Source organism: Leucoraja erinacea, chromosome 1 (genome assembly GCF_028641065.1).
Source record: "Leucoraja erinacea ecotype New England chromosome 1, Leri_hhj_1, whole genome shotgun sequence".
Lineage (NCBI taxonomy): Eukaryota > Metazoa > Chordata > Chondrichthyes > Rajiformes > Rajidae > Leucoraja > Leucoraja erinaceus.
Window position 1 is genome coordinate 2,824,306 of NC_073377.1, and position 21,140 is coordinate 2,845,445.

Here is a 21,140-nt window from a genome sequence, read left to right on the forward strand (position 1 = left end):
ACCTATCATTTATTTATTTGCCTCTGTACTCCACAATTTGAGATTTGTAATGTAATTGCACATTGTCCGATTTGAATAAAGGCAATTTGTATACATTTTGGTTTGACCATGTACAAATTACAGCAGTGTTTATTCACAGTCCCCCCATTTCAGGGCACCATAATGCTAGGGACACAGCAATGTCATGTTATTGAAAGTGGTCATGGTTAGTATTTTGTTGCCTATCCTTTGCATGCAATGGCTGCTTAAAGTCTGCGATTCATGGACATCACCAGTTGCTGGGTGTCTTCTCTGGTGATGCTCTGCCAGGCCTGTATTGCAGCCATCTTTAGTTTATGCTTGTTTTGGGGGCCAGTTCCCTTCAGTTTTCTCTTCAGCATATAAAAGGCATGCTCAATTGGGTTCAGATCTGGTGATTGACTTGGCAACTCAAGAATTGACCATTTTTTAGCTTTGAAAAACGTTGTTGCTTTAGCAGTATGTTTGGGATCATTGTCTTGCAGTAGAATGAACCACCGGCCAATGAGTTTTGAGGCATTTGTTTGAACTTGAGCAGATAGGATGTTTCTATACATAGAAACATAGAAACATAGAAATTAGGTGCAGGAGTAGGCCATTCGGCCCTTCAAGCCTGCACCGCCATTCAATATGATCATGGCTGATCATCCAACTCAATATCCCGTACCTGCCTTCTCTCCATACCCCCCGATCCCCTTTAGCCACAAGGGCCACATCTAACTCCCTCTTAAATATAGCCAATGAACTGGCCTCAACTACCCTCTGTGGCAGAGAGTTCCAGAGATTCACCACTCTCTGTGTGAAAAGTGTATCATCAATGAAGATAAGTGAGCCAGTACCTTCAGCAGCCATACATGCCCAGGCCATAACACCCCCACCACCATGCTTCACAGATGAGGTGGATCTTGGGCAGTTCCCTCTTTCCTTCACAAGCATGGTCCATCAACTTCCCCACAATCCCACCACTAGGTGGCACTAGTGTATATGGGCATGTTGGTCAGCATGGGCAAGTAAGGCATGTTTCCATGCTGTATGACTCTATGACTGTATGACTCTAAGACTCACCTACAAACTAGGGGGGAAATGTAAGGCTTTGTAGTATTTTGTAGATACAGCATGGAAACAGGACGTTTGGCCCACTGAATCACACTGACCATCGATCAGCCGTTCAAACCAGCTCTACGTTAATCCACTTTGGCAACACTCCTTGCACACTAGGTGCACTTTACAGAGGCCAATTAACCTACAAATCGATGTGTCTGTGGGATTTGGGAGCAAATTTGAGGAAGGCCATGCGGTCACAGGAAGAACATGGATCCGGTAGGCGGCGCGACTCTGGTCAGCAGCGGCCTCTGCAGCCTGTCCGCGTTTTTATTATTTTTTGTCTATGTTTCTATGTAGTTTTTGTTATTTTTTGTTGGGGTGTGTTGTGGGGGGGGGTGGGGGGTGGGGTGGGAGGGAGGGGGAAACTTTTAAATCTCTCCCTGCACTGGAGACCCGACCTTTCCTTGTCGGGTCTCCGTTGTCGTTGGGGCTGCAACGAGGAGCGCCCTCCAACAGAAGAAGCCGGGGACTCTGGTGCCGACTCACCTCACCGTCGCGGAGCTGGCCGAGTCCAGAGCGGGAGGAGCGGTGGTGGAGCGCTGCTGCTGCTGCTGCTGCTGCTGCTGCTGCGGAGGCTGCAACTGCGGGTCTGCGGACGGCGGCACCGGGAGCCCGCGGGTCCCTGGAGGGAGACCGCTTTTCAGGGCTCCTGCAACGGCGACTTCTCCCGCCCGAGTTGCGGGGTCGAAGAGCTCCTGGAGCGGGGCCTACATCACTGCCCCGCGCGGCTTGGAATGGCCGCGGGACTCTGCGAGCGCACGCCGGGGGCTCCAACATCAAGACCCGGTGTGCGACCTCGCACCACCCGGCGTGGCTTTAATGGCCGCGGGACAATCGCCATCGCCAGCCGGGGGCTTTGACTTTGACTCTGACATCGGGGGGGGGGGGGGAGAGTGCAGTGGAGAGATAAGTCTTTTTTTTGGCCTTCCATCACAGCAATGTGATGGATGTTTATGTAAAATGTAAATTATGTTGTGTCTAGGGTCTATTTGTTTGTAATGTATGGCTGCAGAAACGGCATTTCGTTTGGACCTCCAGGGGTCCAAATGACAATTAAATTGACTATTGAACATGAAAACTCTACTTAAACAGCTTCTGAAGCCAGGATCGAATCTGGGTCCCTGGCGCTGTGAGGCAGCAACTCTGCCAGCTGGATTACGGCACTGCCCTCAGTAGTTTTCATTTAGCCTGTGAAATAGCACAAATTTATGATGTGGGAGTTTTAGTTTTAGTTTTAGAGATACAGCACGGAAACAGGGCCTTCGGCCCAGCGAGTCTGCACAGACCAACAATAGAATAGAAATAGAATAGAATAGAATAGAATATAATAGTTTCTTTATTGTCATTGTAACATGAAACATGTACAACAAAATTAAAAAATGTCAGCCAGTCAGTGCACCATTCAAACATTTCTAAAAGCTAACGATACATACAAGATAAAATATTAAAAGATAAACAACTAAAATAAATATCACAAAAATAGCACGCATAAACACCCAACCCTCCATCCTTCTGTCGATTTCACAGTGTACCACAGTCCCTTAGTATGTATCGCCCCTGCGTTCCTTGGCGGCTACATTTAGTGCTTTTATAGCAGTGGGGTAAAAACTGTTTTAAGTCTGTTTGTCCTTGTCCTTGTAGATCTGTACCGTCTGCCTGACGGCAACAGTTCAAACAGGGAGTGTCCGGGGTGGGAAATGTCCTTTATAATACTCTGGGATTTTTTGATGCAGCGGGAACTGTGTAAGTCCTCCAAGGTAAGTAGAGGGCAGCCGACAATCCTCTGGGCGTTGTCAATGGCCCTCTGGAGCACTTTCCTCTGAGCCGCTGTGCAGCTGGTGTACCACACGCATACACAGTATGTTAGTATGCTCTCAATGGAGCACCGATAAAAGGACAGCAGCAGTCTCTGAGTGATGTTATTCTTCCTGAGCACCCTCAGGAAGTGCAGTCTCTGCTGGACCAATCATCCCATACACGAGCACTATCTAACGCACTAAAGGACATAGGTTTAAGGAAAGGGGGAAAGATTTAATAGGACTATCCTACACACTAGGGAACATTTACAATTTTTACAAAAGCCATTTAATCTACATATATGCACGTCTTTGGAGCGTGGGAGGAAACCAGAGCACCCAGAGAAAACCCACTCGGTCAGAGAGAGAATGTGCCAACTCTATACAGATGTCAGGATCGAACCCGGGTCTCTGGTGCTGTGAGGCTGCAACTCTACCGCTGCGCCACCAGGCGGCCCATGAGGAAAGCCATGTGGTCATAGAGAGTACATAGAAACACCACACAGACAGCACTGGAGGTCGCGACTGAATCTGAGGCACAAGAGTGGGGAGTCACCAACTCTACCAGCTGAGTTATTGTGTCGCCCATTCCCATCACTTAGTAATAATAATAATATTACATTTTATTGCCATTGTAAATACATACAACGAAATTTCAGGCGCACTGCCCGAGCGGAGCTCCAACGTATCAGATAAAAAATAACGATAATAAAAACTACAAAAACGGCAAGAAAAACATCGTCAGAATGTGCAATATTTCACAGTATAGTGATGTAGCAGTACAAAATATTGGCTATGGGGGTTGTGTATTTGGTGCAGACTTCAGAGTGCTGATGGTCTTGGGATAGAAACTGTTTGTTCATCTTGTGGTGTGTGATTTGATGGACCCGTAACGCTTTCCTGAGGGCAGAAGGGCAAACAAGTAATGTGCGGGATGAGATGAGTCCTTTAGTATGTGTGATGCCTTCCGCAGGCAACAAGAGCTATAGATTTCTTCCAGGGCAGGCAGATGTGTGTTGGTGATCTTCTGGGCTGTGTTGATGACTCTCTGCAGAGCCTTCTTGTCAGCCGCAGAACTGTTGCCCTACCACACCAGCATGCCATGTATCAGGACACTCTCTATGGAGCAATGGTAGAAGGACACGAACAGCCATTGTGGCAAGTTGACTTTCCTGAGTGATCTTAGGAAGTAAAGCCATTGTTGTGCCTTCTTTACCAGGGGGTTCGTGTTAGTTGACCACCTGAGATCTGCTGAGATGTGGAACCTGAAACTGGAGACTCTGTCCACTCTTTCTCTGTTTATGTGCAGTAGGGGATGGTCACCCTGCTTATTCCTGAAGTCAATGATGGGCTCTTTTGTTTTCTTGGTATTGAGTGCTAAGTTGTTCTCTGAGCACCAGCCTATGGAAACCAGCCCTTCGGCCCAACTCGCCCACATCGGCCAGCATGTCCCAGCTATACTAGTCCCACCTGCGTGCGTTTGGCCCATATCCCGCTAAACCTGTCCTATCCATGTACCAGTCTAAATGTTTCTTAAACATTGCAATTATACCTGTCTCAACTACCTCCTCTGGCAGCTTCACCCTCTGCTTGAAAAAGTTACCCATCAGGTTCCTATTCAATCTTTCCCGCCCCGCACCGAAAACCTATGTCCTCTTGTTCTTGAACCACTTCTGCCAGAATGAATAACGAGCAATTAGCTTGCAACGGCCAAGTCCAATCATGGTATCTGGAGAATCTCTCATTTTTCTTGGCCAGACAATAAAGACGCTGGAAAGACCTGCAAGAGAGCAGGAAATAATCTCAGGAGAATGCACAAAGCATCTGAACCAAGAACATTTATAAAAGCTCACAAAGTCTAAGAAAAAAATCTCTTTTAAAGTGTTTGTTTTATTTCAGCAAACAGAGCACCAAGGGACAGATCTGTTCCTAACGTCTCTCCTCAGGACAATAGTAGAATGTGATAGAAGAATAAAAATAACACATCAGTTAACTGGGGCACCGTCCTGTATGGTATGGCTGCCCAGCCTGCAGCTGATCGTTTTTTCACTCTTTAAAAAATATTTTAGTGAGTTTTATTGTTTTGTTTTTGGAGTTCTAGTCTTTTTTATGTATGGGGGGGGGGGGGGGGGGGGGGGGGGGGGGGGGGGGGAACTACTTTTCAGGGTCCCTACCTGGTCGGAGAGGCAGCTTTTCTCCGGGCTGCATCTTCGACCATTCCTCGCGGCCTACCAGCGGGCCTGGAGCGGCGTTTCCTAACGGTACCGACCAGAATCTTGGCTTCGGAGGCGGCACAGCGCTGGAGCGCTATCGCGGAGCGGGCGATGCCTTGCCCGGGTCGCCGCGATGGAACTCCGGTGAGCTGAAGACCGCCGATGAAACATCGCGGAGCTACGGATCTGTGGAGCAACGAGCTGCGGGCGGCAGTCCTGAACTTTACATCGGGAGCCAGGGTTCTCTCGCCGTGATCGCCAGTAGTGGAGCTCCATCCAGTGCGGCCTGTCGGCTTCGGAAGCCGCGGTATCCGGTAAGGAGGTGGCCGTTCCTGGCACACCAAGCCGCTGAGGGGATTCTCTCGATGCCGGAGCACCATCATCCGGCGAGAACGGCCTGGAACATCGGGCCTCCATAAAGGCGACTGCGGAGGCCTCAATAGGCCCGACTATGGGTGGACATGGGGATGGGGACTGGGCTTTTATGTTTAAATCTCTTTATTATTGTTATGTCTGTATTCTTTTTTTAATGCGCTGCATTGGCAAGAAGCATTTCACTACACCTATGGTGTGTGTGACCTATAAATAACATTTGAACCTTTGAGTTAACTGAAGAGTAAAGGGACGTGCCTTTAGAAAGGAGATGAGGAGGAATTTCTTCGGTCAGAGGGTGGTGAATCGATGGAATTTATTGCCACAGGCCAAGTCTATGGATATTTTTAGGGTGGAGATTGATAAGTTATTGTTTAGTAAAGGTGCCGAGGGTATTGGGGAGAAGGCAGGAGAAATGGGAAGATAGATCAGCCGTGATTGAATGGCGGAGTTGACTTGATGGGCCGAATAACCGAATTCTGCTCCTCCAATATTAAATTATTAACTAATTTCTATTAAAGTTTCCAAGATTCTCCTCAACCTGGAGCTAAGAGGCAGCTTTTTCACTCAGAAGGTGATAGGTACATGATACGAGTTGCCAGAGGAGGTAGTTGAGGCAAGGACAATAACAGCATTTAAAAGACACTGGTGAGACACGTGGATAGGAAAGGTTTAGAACTGAATCATCCTCTCGCCAACTAGAGAGTGATCCTGACCTACCACCAACCTGGGATAACATCGAACTAGTGTGAACGGGTGATCAATGGTCAGAAGATAGACTGCGGTAATTCAGTGGGACAGGCAGCATCTCTGGAGAGAAGGAATGGGTGACGTTTCGGGTCGAGACCCTTCTTCAGACTGAGAGTCAATGGTCAGTGTGAACTCAGTGGGCTGAAGTGTCTGTCCCATGATGTGTCTCTAAACTAAATTAAATTAAACATCCAATACGGAAATAAAGTGTTAAACTGTGTTGTGAGGCATTGGAAACTTTTACACTACTCGTAATTTACTCAAGTTTATTTAAGCTTTAAGCAACTCATTTCGGTAATACATAAACTCAGAAACGTCTGGCAAACATGGCTGATTCCGCAGGCCTTTCCCGACCAAAAACCCTGCACATGCGCACACTCTAGAAGAGCCCCGCCCATGCGCCCACTTCATTCTCCCCTCCTATTTATAAGTTGAGATCTGAAGGTCAGGAGGATTAATACGTCTTGATGACCGTCGCAGCACTGGAGCTTCAGGAGATCACGGTGTTTCAATAGCTGGGGGTAGATATATTGCTTGGTCATCAACTGCACTCATATCGTTATTTAGAAACATAGAAACATAGAAATTAGGTGCAGGAGTAGGCCATTCGGCCCTTCGAGCCTGCACCGCCATTCAATATGATCATGGCTGATCATCCAACTCAGTATCCCGTACCTGCCTTCTCTCCATACCTCCTGATCCCCTTAGCCAGAAGGGCCACATCTAACTCCCTCTTAAATATAGCCAATGAACTGGCCTCAACTACCCTCTGTGGCAGAGAGTTCCAGAGATTCACCACTCTCTGTGTGAAAAAAGTTCTTCTCATCTCGGTTTTAAAGGATTTCCCCCTGATCCTTAAGCTGTGACCCCTTGTCCCGGACTTCCCCAACATCGGGAACAATCTTCCTGCATCTAGCCTGTCCAACCCCTTAAGAATTTTGGAAGCTTCTATAAGATCCCCTCTCAATCTCCTAAATTCTAGAGAGTATAAACCAAGTCTATCCAGTCTTTCTTCATAAGACAGTCCTGACATCCCAGGAATCAGTCTGGTGAACCTTCTCTGCACTCCCTCTATGGCAATAATGTCCTTCCTCAGATTTGGAGACCAAAACTGTACGCAATACTCCAGGTGTGGTCTCACCAAGACCCTGTACAACTGCAGTAGAACCTCCCTGCTCCTATATTCAAGTCCTTTTGCAATGAAAGCTAACATACCATTCGCTTTCTTTACTGCCTGCTGCACCTGCATGCCTACCTTCAATGACTGGTGTACCATGACACCCAGGTCTCGCTGCATCTCCCCCCCTTTCCCAATCTGCCACCATTTAGATAATAGTCTGCTTTCCCGTTTTTGCCACCAAAATGGATAACCTCACATTTATCCACATTATACTGCATCTGCCAAACATTTGCCCACTCGCCCAGCCTATCCAAGTCACCTTGCAGTCGCCTAGCATCCTCCTCACAGCTAACACTGCCCCCAGCTTAGTGTCATCCGCAAACTTGGAGATGTTGCCTTCAATTCCATCATCCAGATCATTAATATATATTGTAAATAGCTGGGGTCCCAGCACTGAGCCTTGCGGTACCCCACTAGTCACTGCCTGCCATTGTGAAAAGGACCCGTTTACTCCTACTCTTTGCTTCCTGTTTGCCAGCCAGTTCTCTATCCGCATCAATACTGAACCCCCAATGCCGTGTGCTTTAAGTTTGTATACTAATCTCTTATGTGGGACCTTGTCAAAAGCCTTCTGGAAGTCCAGATACACCACATCCACTGGTTCTCCCCTATCCACGCTACTAGTTACATCCTCGAAAAATTCTATAAGATTCGTCAGACATGATTTACCTTTTGTAAATCCATGCTGACTTTGTCCAATGATTTCACCACTTTCCAAATGTGCTGCTATCCCATCTTTAATAACTGACTCTAGCAGTTTCCCCATTACCGATGTTAGACTAACTGGTCTGTAATTTCCCATTTTCTCTCTCCCTCCCTTCTTAAAAAGTGGGGTTACGTTTGCTACCCGCCAATCCTCAGGAACTACTCAATTCAATTCAATTCAATTCAATTCAATTCAACTTTAATGTCATCGCACAAAATACAAGTATCAGTACAACGAAATGCAGTTTTGCGTCAGTCCGTAGTAGTTGTACATAAAGAGAAAAAACAAGAAAAAAATAGAAAGAGAGAAGATACAGAATAATCAGGAAATACAGAATGATTAAACAAAGGGGGACGGAGGGACCAGAGAAGTCTATCGTCGGGACTCCGAGTTCAGCAGTGTGATTGTGTTGTTATAGAAGCTTTTCCTCATCCTGCTGGTACGTGACCTGAGGCTCCTGTACCGCCTCCCTGATGGGAGGAGGGCAAACAGTCCATGGTTGGGGTGTGAGGGGTCTTTGATGATCTTCCCAGCCCGTCTCAGACACCGTTTTCGGTGGAGGGCATCCATGGCAGGGAGCGGGGCACCGATGATGTGCTGCGCGGTTTTCACCACCCGTTGTAGTGCCTTCCTGTCCGCAGCAGTGCAGCTGCTGTACCATACCGTGAAGCAGGTGGTCAGGATACTCTCTATGGTACAGCGGTAAAAGTTGGTCAGGATCTGGGGGGACTGGTGGGCTTTCTTGAGCCTCCTAAGGAAGTAAAGGCGCTGCTGTGCCTTTTTGATCAGCTTGGAGGTGTTGAGGGACCAGGACAAGTCCTCCGAGATATGCACTCCGAGGAATTTATAGCTGGAGACGCGCTCCACCTCAGTCCCGTTGATATGGATGGCGGTATGACTGCCTCCTCTGGTCTGCCTGAAGTCGACAATAATCTCCTTCGTCTTTTTGGAGTTGAGGATGAGGTTATTGTCGGCACACCAGGTGGTCAGGTGCTGGATCTCATCCCTGTAGGCTGACTCATCGTTGTCGCTGATCAGTCCTACTACCGTGGTATCGTCAGCAAACTTAATAATGGCGTTGGATCCGTACTTTGGGATGCAGTCGTGGGTGAAGAGGGAGTAGAGGAGAGGGCTGAGCACACAGCCCTGTGGCACTCCGGTGTTCAGTGTTATAGTGGAGGAGGTGAGGTTATTGACCCTAACAGACTGTGGTCTGTTAGTGAGGAAGTCCAATGTCCAGTTGCAGAGGGAGGTGGAGATGCCAAGTCCACTGAGTTTGGTGATCAAGCTGGCTGGGATGACGGTGTTAAAGGCAGAGCTGAAATCAATGAACAGCAGCCTGATGTAGGAGTTGTTGTAGTCCAGGTGGGTCAGGGCAGAGTGTAGGGCCGCCGATATGGCGTCCTCTGTAGACCTGTTGGTCCGGTAGGCAAACTGATGGGGGTCCAGTGTGGGGGGGAGGCAGGCTTTGAGGTGAGCCAAGATCAGCCGCTCAAAGCACTTTGCAATGACAGGGGTGAGTGCCACTGGGCGGAAATCGTTGAGACTCCCTGTTGCTGACTGTTTGGGCACTGGCACGATGGTTGATGTCTTGAGGCAAGTGGGGACAACACCCTGGGCCAGTGAGAGATTGAAAATGTCGGCGAGGACTGGGGATAGTTGTCCAGCACATGCCCGAAGCACTCGGCCAGGGATGCCATCGGGGCCGGCAGCTTTGCGCTCATTCACCTTGCTCAGTGCATCTTGTACAGCAGAGGTGGAGAGGCTGAGAGGTTGTTCATTCGGGGGTGGAGCAACTTTAATGGCTGGGGTTTTGTTGTCTCGGTCAAAGCGAGCATAGAAGTGGTTTAGCTCATCAGGCAGGGTGTCGTTGTCTGGGGGAGGGGTGTTAACTTTCTGATAATCGGCAAGGGATTTGATTCCTTGCCACATGCGCCTGGGGTCAGAGTTGTTGTGGAAATGCTCCTCAATCCGCCGTTTATGATTTAGTTTAGCAGTCCTAATTCCCATTTTCAGATTGGCCCTGGATGAGCTGTATCCCTCAGCGTCGCCAGATCTGAAAGCGGCATCGCGAGCCTTCAGTAGGAGTCTGACCTCCCTGCTCATCCACGGCTTCTGGTTAGGGAAAGTCTTTATCTCCTTGTGGGTAGTGACATTATCGGTACAGAATTTTATATAGTCCAGAACTGTTGAGGTGTACGAGTTGATGTCCACTTGTGAATTGGAGGTGGACTGAGTAGCAAAGAGACTCCAGTCTGTCTGCTGAAACTGCTCCTGTAAGTCAGAGACAGCCCCCTCAGGCCAGACCTTCACTGTCCTCATGGTAGGTTTCACACGTCTGATCAGAGGTGTGTATTTGGGGAGCATGAACAGGGAGAGGTGGTCAGACTGTCCAAGGTGGGGGAGGGGGAGGGCTTTGTAGGCTTCAGTGATATTAGTGTAAACTAAGTCCAGAACATTGTTTCCTCTGGTTGGGCAGAAAACATGCTGATGGAACCTGGGGAGTACAGTTTTAAGGTCGGAGTGGTTGAAATCACCCGCAACAATAAATGCCCCCTCTGGGTGGGCAGATAGATGTTTGCTGATAGCAGCTTGCAGCTCTTCCATTGCTAGCCTGGCATTAGCGTCCGGGGGAACATAGACTGCAGTGATAACAGTTGATGTGAATTCCCTGGGCAAATAGAAGGGGCTGCACTTTAACATCAGGTATTCCAGGTCAGCAGAGCAGTGACTACCAATCTTAACAACGTCCGTGCACCATGTGTTATTCACATAAATGCATAGTCCGCCGCCCTTGGTCTTACCGGAGTCCTCCACTGATCTGTCGGCCCTGAAGACAGTGCGTCCCTCCAGCTCAATGGCGTTGTCTGGGATGTTGTCCTTTAGCCATGTCTCAGTGAATACCATGGCGTTGCAGTCGGCGATCCTTCTGTGTGTGGTGATCCGCAGCCTCAGTTCGTCTATTTTACTCACCAAGGACCGGACATTCGCGAGGAAAATGCTGGGCAGAGCTGGCTGGTGAGGATTTGATTGCAGCCTAGCTCGATGGCCTCCCCGCTTCCCACGCCTTTGTTTGCGGTCCCTGCGCCGCCTCCGGACACTTCCTGTCGGGGGCGCGGACCCGCTAGACCACGGTGTCCTGGTGATCTCCGGCGGCAGTTGAAAGTCGCTTCTGGTGCGCGTTATGCAGAGACGGCCGAGCTCAAGGAGCTCCTGACGGCCGTACACAGTCTTCGCTCCAGTGCTCCGGGCGAAAACTAAGGTAATTATTAACAGTAGAAAGACTAACTCACAAAAACTACGGAGACGCAGAGCCTCGCGTTGTGCACGCGACGCCATCTTGCTGGTAACTCCAGAATCTAACGAGTTTTGAAAGATTATTACTAATGCATCCACTATTTCTGGAGCTACTTCCTTAAGTAGCTGCAGAAATAGGAGCCAATTTGATTCACCCAATCTCTATGTAGATTTAAGTCACCCATTATAACTGTTTTGCCTTTGGCGCACGCATTTCTAATTTCCTGTTTGATACCATCTCCAACTTCACTACCACTGTTAGGTGGCCTTTACACAACACCCACCAGCGTTTTCTGCCCCTTAGTGTTTCGCAGCTCTACCCATACCGATTCCACATTCTCCAAACTAATGTCCTTCCTTTCCATTGCATTAATCTCCTCTCTAATCAGTAACGCTACCCCACCTCCTTTTCCTTTCTCTCTATCCCTCCTGAATATTGTATATCCCTGGATGTTCAGCTCCCAGCCTTGGTCACTCTGGAGCCATGTCTCCGTGATCCCAACTATATCATAGTCATTAATAGCTATCTGCACATTCAACTCATCCGCTTTATTACGAATGCTAATAGATTTAGATTTTTAATTTTAGAATTTCTTATAGAAGTTTCCATAGGGGATGATGGGAGTGTTGGAGGAAGTTCTCGATTAATATTATCAAGGAGTGACGGAGCTGATGGAGAAGATGGACATGGTGCAAGGTCACGAAGTGAGACAGTTGACTGACGTCCATCCTGATATTTGATAGTTGCATAAGAAGGGTTAACATCAGTCAGCTCAACTTCCTCAACAAAGGCCTCAATCTTATTTGATCGGACATAACGACAAAGCAACACAGGCCCATGGATAGTCAGCCATGATGGCAGAGAAGTACCACTAGAAGAATGCCGTTTGAAGTTAAAGAACCGCTCGTGTGGAGTAGTATTGGTAGCAATTGATAGTCAAGATCTGATGGAGTGTAAAGGACCTGTCCCACAAGCATGCGACCTGCATTCGGCAAGCGCGACCAAACGGGAAGCGGGGGCCGTGCGGAGGTCGAGTGATCCCCGTACAGGGCCGGTCCCACCAGCATGCGCCTGCTTGCGGTGAGCACGACCAAACCGGAAGCGGGGTCCGTGCGGAGGTCGAGTGAGTGACGTGAAGTTCGAGCGAAGTCCGCGAGAAGTTCGCGCGTGACGCACGGCGTCAAGATGCCGAGGCGGTGCATACGGCGTCGAGGCAGCTGCGGGCTGGCAGGCCATTGCCGAGCGGAATTTTTGAACACGGTCAGTTTTTCGGAGCCCTGCGCGATGTCGGAACCAGCTCCTCACAACTCCGTACGGCTCCGGCGATCGAAGTGGGACTGGCCCCTCGAGGCCGTACGAGGTCATAGATCGCGCTTGCCGCATGGAGTCGCATGCTCGTGGGACAGGCCCTTTATGCATCTGGTTGAACACACTCCCACTGCTGATCTGGTATATCATTTGATTTTAAAGCCAGTTTCACTGCTTTCCAAATGATTCCGTTATACCTCTCAACCTGACCATTTCCAATAGGATGATATGGTGTTGTTCTACTTGTAGCAATTCCTCTATTAGAAAAGTAGTCTTTTAAATCTTTTGACATGAATGAGGTGCCCCTATCAGAATGTATGTAACTTGAAAATGCACAGAATGAAAACAGTTGATCTAAACATTTGACAACCATAGCAGCTGACATATTTGGACAAGGAAAGGCAAATGGAAACATTGAATATTCATCAACTATGGTAAGTATATAAACATTTTGAGAGGAGGATGGTAAAGGCCCTTTGAAGTCAATACTCAAACATTCCATAGGTTGAGTAGCTTTGATCAATCTACCTTCTTCAGGACGGAAGAACTTTGGTTTTATTCAGCACAGATTCTACACGAAGCACACGTCATCTTCACATCTTCTGTAGAGAAAGGTAAGTTTTTGGAACAAACATAGTGTAGCAAACGAGTGACTCCAGGAAGACACAGCCCATTGTGAAGATCATTTTATTTTTTATTCAAATCGTTTGCTATGTCGCTCTTCAAGGGAGATGCTAAATGCATTTCGTTGTCTCTGTACTGTACACTGACAATGACAATTAAAATTGAATCTGAATCTGAATCTGAATCTGAATCTGAATCTGAGTGCAGAAGAATGAACAGAGGCACAAAATGCTCGAGTTAATGTATCCGGAGCAACATTATCCTTACCAGGTCGGTACTCAATTGAATAACTATATGTAGGTAATTCAATCCCCCATTCATGAATGTTACTGTTTTTAATCTTCGATCGTTTCCGATTATCCAGCATAAAAGCTACTGAACGCTGATCTGTTATCAAAGTGAAGTGCTGGCGAGCAAGGAAATCTCAATTTCCTCACTGCTTCAATAATTGCTGTAGCTTCCTTTTCAACGGATGGGTAGTGCAATACACTACCTTGGAGAGTACGAGACATGAAAGCAACTGGTCGTCCTCCTTGATTTAATGTTGCTGATACTGCTAAATCAGAGGCATCACATTCAACAACAAAGGGGAGATCCTCATCGATGGCGTGTAATGTCGCAGATTCTAATTGTTTCTTTAAAGAAGTAAAGGCACCAATTGCTGTAGTGTCAAGGGGGAAAGATTTTGCTCTAATCAGAGGTTGAATTTTGTCAGAAAAATTTGGTATCCATTTAGCATAATATGCAAACATCCCAAGAACCCTTCGTAGAGAGTTTAATGTAGCTGGAACAGGTATCTCTTGGAGTGGACAGAGTGTTTCTGGATCAGGCTTGATTATATCATTTCCAACCCAATAACCAAGAATATTAATTGATGACACTGATGTTATTGACTTAGCCTCATTTAATGTTAGATTTTTAGAATGTACAACTTATAAAAACCGTTGTACATTTTCATCATGTTCAGCTTGGTCTTTTCCTGCAATAGTTATAACATCAAGATAACGGAAAGTATCTTTAGGTTTTCCTGTTCAACAAGTTTGTCCATCTCTCTCTGAAAAACAGCCACACCATTAGTTCCACCAAAAAGAACTCTGCAGTAGTGGTATAATTTCCCATTTGCTTCAAACGCAGTGTATTTCTTCTCTGATTCCTTCAGAAGAATTTGGCAGTAAGCACTTTTTAGGTCAAAAGTAGAGAATATCTTATACTTAGCTAATGTATTGATAGCATTAGCTAATGTATTGATAGCATTGATACCATGTACAGGTGTACACTGCACACCTGTACATGGTACTAACACCATCATCAAGTATGCAGATGATACAACGGTGATTGGCCTCATCAGCAACAACGATGAGCTGGCCTACAGGGAGGAGGTCCAGCACTTAGCAGCATGGTGCGCTGACAACAACCTGGCCCTTAACTCCAAGAAGACCAAGGAGCTCATTGTAGACTTCAGGAAGTCCAGAGGCGGCACGCACACCCCCATCCACATTAACGGGACGGAGGTGGAACGTGTTTCTAGCTTCAGGTTCCTGGGAGTCAACATCTCCGATGACCTCTCTTGGACCCACAATACCTCTACTCTGATCAAGAAGGCTCATCAGCGTCTCTTCTTCCTGAGGAGACTGAAGAAGGTCCATCTGTCTCCTCAGATCCTGGTGAACTTCTACCGCTGCACCATCGAGAGCATCCTTACCAACTGCATCACAGTATGGTATGGCAACTGCTCTGTCTCCGACCGGAAGGCATTGCAGAGAGTGGTGAAAATTGCCCAACGCATCACCGGTTCCACGCTCCCCTCCATTGAGTCTGTCCAAAGCAAGCGCTGTCTGCGGAGGGCGCTCAGCATCGCCAAGGACTGCTCTCACCCCAACCATGGACTGTTTACCCTCCTACCATCCGGGAGGCGCTACAGGTCTCTCCGTTGCCGAACCAGCAGGTCGAGGGACAGCTTCTTTCCGGCGGCTGTCACTCTACTAAACAACGTACCTCGGTGACTGCCAATCACCCACCCACACCCCCCCCCCCCCCCCCCCCCCGTGTGCTATGTCGCTCTTCAAGGGAGATGCTAAATGCATTTCGTTGTCTCTGTACTGTACACTGACAATGACAATTAAAATTGAATCTGAATCTGAATAATCTCTTCTATACGAGGTAATGGATATGCATCAAACTCCGTGAACTGGTTTATAGTTTGAGAGTAATCAATGCAGAGTCTCTTTCTATGTCTCTCCAAGGGGTCCTTAACCACAACAACTTGTGCCCTCCAAGGGGAAGAGCTGGGTTCGATGATACCTTCTCGTAAAAGATTAGTTACTCCCTTGTTGATAAAGTTTCTGTCATCTTTACTAAAATGTCTTGGCCTGCACTTGGAGGATAAATTAGTGAATAATGAAGGACATTCAACAGATGCAGCAGAAAAACCATACAATACTGGTGGCTTTGACAATACAAGATCAGGTATAGTTCTTTCATACGTTATTTGAAGTGATCTGTGCAGTTTCTGAAAATCAGGACCCAGAATTATATCGCTACACAAATTTTTCAAAATACCAAGACATACAGATTTATAGCTAGTTTTGTTCAGAATAAAGTCTACAATACAACATCCAATAATTTGATTATTGAGAGTTGTCAGAGCCATCGAGATTTCTCTATTTGAATGAATTATAGTTAGATTTAGTCAAGACACAACTTGTTCACTTATAAAACTTTCTGAACTGCCAGAATCAAGTAGTACATTAAGTGTATGGCCATTGATGGATACAGTTGTAGCTGCATGAGACAAGCTCTGAGGAAATGCAGCTGTAATTGCACAGAAAGAGGGCATATACATGTCAGCAGTCACACGTTTAGTAGTTGCTTTGGACTTGCATACCCTAGAATAATGTCACTTCTTGCCACAACTATTACAAGTTGCCTCTCGAGCAGGGCATCTCTCTCTCTTATGAATATTACCCCAACAAAAGTAACACTTCCTTTTTGAATATGTATATGCTGCCGCAAGGGCACATTTATCAGTAGAAATTGTTTCAGCTTGCTGCATATTAGTACTTGCGTGAGATTCTTTTGTAGTAGTTGCAGCAGAATACACATTAGATGAGCCAGAAGCATCTGATTTTTTCTGAGCCAAGTCTAAAGAGTAAGCTTGATTGTAAGCTGACTGTAAATCCAAGGTTTTGTTTTCTAATGGTCTCTGTCGTATTAAAGGCGATGCCAAACCATTGATAAAAGAGTCTCGAATAACTTCCTGTCGATATTGATCAGCCGAAACTGCTTTGAAGGCACAGTCTTTACTAAGTCTGTGAAGTTCTTGTAATAATTCATCAAGTGACTCACCAGGTTTTTGTTTCCGAGTAGTAAGGAGGTGTTGAGCCAATATCACGTTGGGTGTCTTAACGAAGAGTTTGCTTAGTACATCAATAGCAGAATCATAAATTGTACATTCCTCTATGTAATCATGTACATCATAAGACACAGAGCTTTTTAATGTCCTGAATTTGTCTGGTGCATCATTGCCACACTCATCAAAGGAGTTATTTAGTGGATAAAGCCAGTGATTCCATTCCTTTACAGCAGCAGGTGTTGGGATCCAGATCCAAGCGTTGTGGTTTGAATAGTTTCTCCATCTCGATGTCGCACTGCTTAACTTCTGAGATTGAGTTGCTTAAAGCCCTGTCTCACGGGAGGAACTGACCCACGAGGTACCCGAGTGAAAGACTCGTGGTTGGGTACGAGATTCCAAGTGAAAGGTCAAGAGTTTCACCGAGTTCCCACGGGTAGACTGAAGTTTGCCGTTTACTTGTCATTTCTGCAGTTCCAAGTTCGTCTCCCGAGTTTCTAAGTTCCTCTCCCGAGTTATTGTTGTGAGGCAAATGAAACTTTTACACGATTCGTAATTTACTTAAACTTTCTTTAATACAATACAAATTTATTGTCATTTGAGCCCCAGTGAGACTCAAACGAAATGTTGTTTCCACAGCCATACAAACAAAGACAATGTCCTACAGACATACACACAATTAAATTCACACAGACATCCATCACAGTGAACCCAGTGTGATGGAAGGCAAAGTCTTTTCTCTCCGCTGCTCTCAATTTCTCTCCCGATGTCCAAGCCCCCAGGCGGGTGATGATAAGTCCCACGGCCATTTTAGGCCGCGCGGGGCGATTTACGGCCCCGCTCCCGGTCTGAAAGTACAAGGTTGGAACCCCCACGGGCATTGGTGAGTCCCACGGCCATGAAGCCGCGCCAGGTGATGTACGGTCCCGGTCCGGGTTGTTCCAACCCCGCGATACGGGCTGGAGAAGTCGCGTTGTGGGAGCTCCGGGAAGCGGTCTCTCTCCCCCCGGACCTTTAAGCTTTAAGAAATTAATTTCCATAATACATAACTTCAAAACGTCTGGAAAAACATGGCTGATTCCGCAGGCCTTTCCCGCCCGAAAACCCCGCACATGCGCACACTCTGGAAAAGCCCTGCATATGCGCCCACTTCAAACGTTACTCAGCAAAAGGAAACTCACTTTAGCTGAGCCTGTGCTGTTTGTTCAAGTATTGGAATATTTGCTCTGTTATTACTTTGGAGAGACTGGAGCTCAAAGCAAGTGAGTAGACTAGAATGTATAAAATCATGAGAGGAATAGATCAGATAGACGCACAGAGCCTCTTGCCCAGAGCACGGGAATCGAGGACCAGAGGACATAGATTTATTGTGAAGGAGGAAAGATCAAATAGGAATATGAGAGGTAACTTTTTCACACAGCGGTAGGTGGATGTATGGAGCGAGCTGCCAGAGGAGGTGGTTGAGGTTGGGACTAGCGCAACGTTTAAGAAACAATTAGACAGGTACATGGATAGGACAGATTTAGAGGGATAAGGACCAAACGAAGGCAGGTGGGACTAGTGTCGATGGGGCATGTTGGTCGGTGTGGGCCAGTTGGGCCGATAGGTCAGCTTCCACACTCTATGACTGTGACCGACTCAAAATTAATCACCTAGTTTGGAAATAAGGAGATAAACTGTTATTCAGTAAAAGGAAACTAACTCTTTCATTGAGCCTGTGATGTTCTCATCCAAATCATTGGGTGCCCAGATCGAGTGCACTAGAATGTATTGATGAAGTAGGTATGTTACAAAACCTACCTGAATCGTGTCTGAGCATCTGCCCTACCCCGTGTGTGTGATTTTGGCGCTGTTTAGAGGGGGCGGGTTTAAAACGCGATTTTTACTAGGCTGTTCCAATCGAAAATGTTCAGCCTAGTAAATCATTAACGGAAAATCGCTGGAAGACCCCGTCGCAAAAGGTATTATTCGTTTTTATGGCCTTGTATAATATTTATCGTAGTTTAAAAATCACTCTCTCACTCCGCAACCTCTCGCAGCCCCAGGGTTTTATAAAGCAAACAATTAAAGGTATGTACCTTATTTTTACATTAAATGGGGCTTGTATATAACCCTGTGTATAAAGTTTTCTATAGCGAGTAGCTCATTTTGGGCTCTTTATATCCCGCAGTATTTTTCTGGGCACTTGAGGGCACAAATCCAGCGCAATGTGAACGTTCTAAACCAGCGCGTTCACAGGAACCCACTAGAAAGCCGACTTAAATCGACTTTAATTTACAGCAATTGAACACAAAATTCCTTCCATTTGGCCAATAAATTGATGTAAATGAGATTTAAAAATCATGTTTTATTGTGAATTATTTGTGAATATTATTTGGACACTTGGGCTATTTAAAAATGTTAATCATTTATTAAGAAATGGATAGATGTTTAGATCTAGTAAGTGAAGTTTGAAATTAGCTACAATTGGGTAACTAACTAATTATATGCTTTAATTTCATGTCATCCAAGTAAGATTATTTTATATTTGTTTCAGAATGCTTCAATCTATGATAACTGAAAAATTTCATTCAGTTCTCTTAATTTTTAAGAAGGTTATGGGCTTTTGACTGTCCACGATCACAGCTTTTTTGTTATGTCCATAGAAAATCAATAGGGAACAAGATGCTGATTTCCGAGTATGAAAATGGCCATAACTTTTTTATTACTTGAAATATGAAAGTGAATTAGGTGTCAAATTAAACTTATTGTTATGCTTAATCTGATGGGATAAATTGCAGACTTGATTTTTTAAATCTCAAAATTTTGTAACATTGCTAGATGAAGGACATAAAGAGTCATTGAGTGATACAGCATAGAAACATGTCCTTCGGCCCAACTTCCCCACACCGGCCAACAATGTCCCAGCTACACTAGTCCCACCTGCCCGCGTTTGGTCCATATCCCTCCAAACCTGTCCTATCCATGTGCCTGTCTAACTGTTTCTTAAATGTTGGGATAGTCCCTGCCTCAACTACCTCCAGCTTGTTCCATACACCCACCACCCTTTATGAGAAAGTGAATGTAAACAGAATAATACTCTGAAGATCTGCTAAATCAAAACACAGCCTTCAAACATTTCATCCCCCTGTTGTGTAGGAAGGAACTGCAGAAACTGAAGATAGATACAAACAGCTGGAGTAACTCAGCGGGTCAGACAGCATCTATGGAGTAAAGGAATAGGTGACGTTTCAGTCTTCACCTCATATTTCACTTGGACAGCTTACAACCCAGCAGTATCAAGTTTGATTTTTCTTTAACTCTTGCATCCCATCTCTCTCTGTCCCTCCCCCACTCTAGTCGTCGTACCAGTTTCAGTGTCATCCTGGAGAGTTTAATTGTCTGTAACTCATTTTCACCTCGTCCTCAGCTAACAATGGCCTGTATCCTTTATCATCGTTACTTTTGTGCATATAGAAACATAGAAACATAGAAAATAGGTGCAGGAGTAGGCCATTCGGCCCTTCGAGCCTGCACCGCCATTCAATATGATCATGGCTGATCATCCAACTCAGTATCCTGTACCTGCCTTCTCTCCATATCCCCTGATCCCTTTAGCCACAAGGGCCACATCTAACTCCCTCTTAAATATAGCCAATGAACTGGCCTCAACTACCTTCTGTGGCAGAGAATTCCAGAGATTCACCACTCTCTGTGTAAAAAATGTTTTTCTCATCTCATTCTTTCATATCATCTGATATCTTTCATTCATTTGTTCTTATCTCTCTATAGCACCGTCTATATTGCTTGTTTCCCTTTCCCCTGACTATTAGTCTGAAGAAGGGTCTCGACCTAAGATGGCGCCTGCCAGCGGCAACTTTTTGCTAACAGCCAAACAGAAGAAGATCCCTGCTATCCTACTGGCCAACCTACAGTCCCCTGAAAATAAAGTGGAGGACTTAAGGGCAAGACTGCTTTATCAAAGGGAGCTGAGGGAATGCTCTGTGTTCTGTTTCACAGAGACATGGCTCACCCCCAGCTCCCCAGATTCAGCGGTCCAGCCTGAAGGTTTCTCCATCCACTGTATGGACCGTACCCTGGCATCTGGGGAAGGGAGAGGAGGGGGCGTCTGTCTCATGGTCAACTCTGTGTGGTGCTCAGACGTGGCAGTCCTGTCCAACTCCTGCTCTCCACACCTCGAACATCTGGCGGGAAGTGTCGTCCCTTTTACTTCCCAAGGGAATTCACCTCCATTATCCTGACCGCGGTCTACATCCCAACCCAGGCAGACGTCCGACTGGCACTGGAGGAGTTGCACGCCGTGGTCAACAAACACCAGACGTCTTACCCAGAGGCATTTACCACCATTAAAACTTCATATACTTGATTAAGCTGAATAAAATATATAAAAGATTAAATCTAATATTTCCAGACATAGAAACA